A 5,707-nucleotide genomic window follows, 5' to 3' on the forward strand; every position below is an offset into this window, starting at 1 on the left:
GGCACATGCCTGTAATCCCAGCTACTCGGAAGGCTGAGGAAGGAGAATCGCTTGAACCCGGGGGGCAGAGGTTGCAGTGAGCTGAGATCGTGCCACTGCACTCTAGCCTGGGCAACAAGAGCGAAACTCCGTCTGAAAAAAATAATAATAATAATTAATTTTAGAGGTCCCACATGGTGGCTGACATCTATAATCCCAAAACTTTAGAAGGCTGAGACGGGCAGATCGCTCGAGCTCAAGAATTTGAGAGCAGCCTGGGCAACATGGCAAAACCTCATCTCTTCAACAAATACAAAAATTAGCTGGACGTGGTGGCACCCACCTGTAGACCCAGCTACTCAGGAGGCTGAGGTGGGAGGATCACTTGAACTTAGGAGGCCGAGGCTGCAATGAGCCACGATCTTGCTGCTGCACTCTGACCTAGGCAACACAGTGAGACTGTCTCAAAAAATTTTTTAAAAAATAAAACATATAGGGATAGTTTTACAACCACCATTGCATGTGGGAAAGGAGCGGGGCTAGCATCAAGGACCATGCTCCATGTTCTATCTTCAGACTGGAGTCATTGATTGTGTTCTATCTTCAGGTACCTGCAGTGTTCCTCCACTCCCAACCCTGCTTGCTTCAGAGCAGCTCTTGTCTTCCAGCATTTAAAGCATCCACTTCTCCACAATACTGAGAATGTCCTAGGGTGGGGACCATGGTGTATGGACCATTGAAGTGCTAGAATGTTGTAGTATCTACTACCAGATCTGTTTGACCCCAAAGGCCATGCTCTTCCATCATGCCATGCTGTCTCCTTAAGAGTAAAGGAGAGAAACGAACTATTGGTTACCTGGAAGCTGAAAATTCTTGGGCATATGTTTGGTTGACTGAATCACATTTTGATTTATTTCTGAAGATGGACTATTTTGCATTCAAGTTGATGGCTTAGTGCCATGTACATCAGGAGCATCTAGTGAAAACAAAGTCCTTCACGAGGGCCAATCAAGGGAAAGAGCCTCTGTACAAAAAGCTTCTATTATCACAGTTGATGGTGCTTTGTCCTGAGATAATTAGGTCAGAAAGGGCACTGAACAGGTGTTGGAGTCTGGTCTATGTTCTATAACTAGCCATATGATCTTTGGTCTTTAATGTTTCATTGCTAAAGAATGTTTCTGTTTGTCTAAGAGAGATACTCTCAAAAGAAACATTTGGTTATTTGTAATTTTCTAACACATTTTAAAGTAATTTTTAATTTTGAGATAATTATAGACATAGGAATTTGCAAAGACTAATAGAGAGGTCTCTGTTTACCCTTCACTCAGTTTCTCCCAATGGTTACATCTCAATTAACTACAGAACAATATCAAAACCAGGAAACTGACATTGATACAATGTGTTTAAATACTTCTGTTATTTTATGTGTCAATTTGTGTGTAACTATGATTGCAGTCAAGATAAAGAATTATGGTCAGGTGCAGTGGCTCATGCCTGTAATCCCAGTACACTGGGAGGCCAAGGAGAGCAGATCACTTGATGCCAGAAATTCGAGACCAGCCTGGCCAACATGGTGAAACCCTGGTTCTACTAAAAATACAAAAAAAAAAAAAAAATAGCCAGGCGTGGTGGTGTGTGCCTGTAATCCCAGCTCCTTGGGGGAGCTGAGACATGAGAATAGCTTAAACCTGGTGGTGGAGGTTGCAGTAAGCTGAGATTGTACCACTGCACTTTAGTCTGGGTGACAGAAGGAGGCTCTGTCTCAAAAACAAAACAAAACACAAAACCCCACAAAAACACAGAATTATTTCATCACTACAAAGATCTCCCTCATGCTATTCCCTTATAGTTACATTCTCCCACTCCCCACCACCATCCCTAACTCCTGGCAACCACTAATAATCAGTTCTTCATTTCTACATTTAAAAAAGATGTATTTTGAGAACATTATCGACCTTTTCAGATTGGCTTTTTAAATTTCTCAACATAATGTCTTGAGATCCGTCCAAGTGGTATGTATCAATTCCTTTTCATTACTGAGTTGTATTCCATGTTATAGATATATCACAGTTGTTTAACAATTTACCTATCATAGGACATTTGCTTATTTCCAGTTTTTGCCTATTATAAGTAAAACTGCTGTGAATAATTATGTACAAGTTTTTAAAAAATGTTTTATTTTTTCTGGGATAAATGCCTAGGAGTGTGAATGCTGGGTTATATGGTAAGTGTTTAGTTTTTGGCCGGGCACAGTGGCTTGCACCTGTAATCCCAGAACTTTGGGAGGCTGAGGTGGGTGAATCATTTGAGGTCAGGAATTCAAGACCAGCCTGGCCAACATAGTAAAACCCTGACTCTGCTAAAAATACAAAAATTATCTGGGTTTGGTGGCAAATGCCTGTAATCCCAGCTACTCGAGAGGCTGAGGCAGGAGAATTACTTGAACCCAGGAGACAGAGGTTGCAGTGAGCTGAGATTGTGCCACTGCACTCCAGCCTGGGTGACAGAATGAGACTGGCTCAAAAAACAGTTTACTTTTTAAAGAAACTGCCAAACTATTTTTCAGAGTGGCTGTATCATTTTACATCCCACTAGCAATGTATGAGACATAGAGTTTCTTTGCATACTCTTTTGTCATTATTTTTTATTTTACTTTCTAACATATAATTTTGAAAATCAGTGATAGGCATTGAGTTTTATTGATTACATATTTTGGCACTTATTGAGATAATTTCAGGGTATCTCTTGTTGGACCTATTAATGAACTGTATTATTCTATGTATCTATATGTATATGCTTTAAATGATAAAAAGATCAAACAGTATGAAAGGGGAAACAAGGTAAAGTAAATCTCCTACCATTCCTATTAGAGTTTCCTTCCTCAGGGGCAATCACTTTACCTCATTCTTGACAGTGTAGGGACTATATCTGTATATTAACAGTAGCATATCACATGCACAGTACTGCAGCCTGCCTTTTCACTTTATTTTTTACTTGTTTATTTATTTATTTAGAGATGGTGTCTTGCTCTGTCACCCAGAATACACTGTAGTGGCCCAATCATGGCTCACTGAAGCCTCAACTTCCAGGGCTCAAGTGGTCCTCCCACCTCAGCCTCCCAAGTAGCTGGAACTATAGGTATGTGCCACCATGCCTGGCTAATGTATCTTTTGTAGAGATGGGGTTTTGCCATGTTGCCCAGGCTGGTCTTGAATTCCTGGACTCAAGCCATCCTCATGTCTCAGCCTCCCAAATTACTGGGATTACAGGCATGAGCCACTGCAACTGGCCCATTTAATATCTTACAGACCATTCTATATCAGTACGTAGGGATCTAGCTCATGCTTTTTAACAGCTGCACAGCATTCTTTTTTGCTGCTGCTGTTGTTGTTGTTGAGGAATGTGCCAGTTTAATCAACCATTCTTTTTTTGATAAACATTAAGGTTATCTCCAGTTCTTTGTAATTACTGACAATGCTGCAGTGAATAGTACACTGGAATTTGTGCCCCATGTGAGCACTAATGTAGGATAGATTTCTGACATGAAATTGCTAGGTCAAAGACATTCAGGTTGGAATAGCTGTGCCAAATTGCCTTCAAAGAGGCTCAAACATTTTAAACTCCCATCAACAATGAACAAGAATGTCTTTCTCTACAATATCTTTTCTTTCTTTCTTTTTTGAGACAGAGTCTCACTCTGTGGCCCAGGCTGGAGTGCAGTGATCTCAGCTCACTGAAACCTCCACCTCTTGGGTTCACGTGATTCTCCTGCCTCAGCCTCCCGAGTAGCTGGGATTACAGGCATGCGCCACCATGCCCAATTAATTTTTGTGTTTTTAGTAGAGACAAGGTTGCACTATGTTGGCCAGGTTGGTCTCGAACTCCTGATCGCAAGCGATCCACCCACCTCGGCCTCCCAAAGTGCTGGGATTACAGGTGTGAGCCACCATGCCCAGCCAATATCTTTTCTAATCTGTGTATCTTTTCCAATCTGACATCTAAAAAAACAGTATTTCACCTTAATCTTAAGTTTCAGTTCTCCTATTATGAGGTGGCTCAGTATCTTTCCATTTGCTCAAAAGCTATCTGTATTACTTTTCTATTAACTGTGTGCTCATATCCTTTGCCCATTTATTATTTAAAATCAATGTTTAGCTAGGAAAACACACCACTTTCCTGTTTTCATTTGCTCAACAACCTCCTCAGAGGCAGGAGGCTCCCTCAGACAGGTGTCCCTCGTCCTTCTCAAACAGCTCCCTCTTCTAACTCATAAATGCCTCCTTCCCCAACACCACTGTCTGTTCCCAAGGAAGGGCCCCTTTATGGTCTCCTCAACATCTCACACTCCTCCCAAAATTATGTGCATGCTCTCCCATCCCTCCCCTCTGGAGTGCTCTTTTCCCAGTTAAACCTAACCAGTCCTTCAGGGTCCAGCCTAATTCCACCTGTCTGGGCACCTTTCTGAATAACTAGTGCTCACATTGCATACAGTCTCACTTTCAGGTGCGCCTCCTCCCATCAATCACAGCCTATGTCCCTGGAAGGCTGGGCCTGACAATAGCCAGAGCCCAGATGCTGCTCTATCTTTGCTCAGTGTGTGTGTGTGTGCGTGTGTGTGTGTATGGCCGGGAGTCTGAGTGTGGAGTATGTTTCATTCACTTATCCTGCAGGTTTTTTTTTTTTTTTTTTTTTTTTTTAAAGACAGAGTCTCGCTGTTGCCCAGGCTGCAGTGCAGCGGCGCGATCTCGGCTCACTGCAACCACTGCCTCCCTGGTTCAAGCGATTTTCCAGCCTCAGTCTCCTGAATAGCTGGGATTACAGGCGCCCGCCACCACGCCCGGCTAGCTTTTGTATTTTTTTGGTAGAGACGGGGTTTCACCATGTTGGCCAAGCTGGACTAGAATCCCTGACCTCAAGTGATTCACCCGCCTCGACCTCCCAGAGTGATGGGATTACAGGTGTGAGCCACCGCGCCCCACCCCATCCTGCAGTTATTGAATACATAACGCATACATGAGTCAGGCGCTGTTCCAGGCGTTGGAGACAAGGCAGTGTATGAGGTAGATCAAAGCCCCTTCTCTCATCCAGCTGACATGTTGGAACTAATATATAACAAACAAGACAAACACAAATAAGAATATCAATTAAATGCAAACCAGTAATGAAATAGCGAGGGAAGAAGGGAAAGGATTTTCTTTGCAGAGGGCTCGGGGAGGGCTCCCCGAGAAGATAAGACAGCAGTAAAGACCCGAATATGAGATGGTACTGCCACTGCAAAGAGTTTTGCAAGGCCCCACCAGAGGCCTCGCCTGGACGCCGCTCTTCTAGAGATGGACGTGCTGCCGAGCCCTCAACACCCCTTCTCTCTGTTACTTAACAGGACCTGAAGGCAAGAGCCTGCAATCCCTGCAACCTCAGGAGTGTGTGGGGGTAACCCTGCTCCCTCCAGTTTCACATCCCAGCTGAAAACTTGGGAAAATGAAATCGTGCTTGGCCTGCCATTGATAGATCACCTACTATGTGCCAGGGTCCTGTTAAGCACTTTATGCGATTGTTACTTCATTTAATCTACACAACAATCCCGTGGAGACTGGATTAACCTTACAGGGGAAGAGACGGAGGCTGGGAATATGGCAGGAACCTGAGTGTTAACTTGGTTCACACACGAGCGGAGTTCCCGGGTCGGGAAGTTCTGTGGTGCGGGTCGGCCGGGGTTTACCGAGCGTTC

This window comes from Mandrillus leucophaeus, unplaced genomic scaffold (genome assembly GCF_000951045.1).
Source record: "Mandrillus leucophaeus isolate KB7577 unplaced genomic scaffold, Mleu.le_1.0 Scaffold420, whole genome shotgun sequence".
Classification (NCBI taxonomy): Eukaryota; Metazoa; Chordata; class Mammalia; order Primates; family Cercopithecidae; genus Mandrillus; species Mandrillus leucophaeus.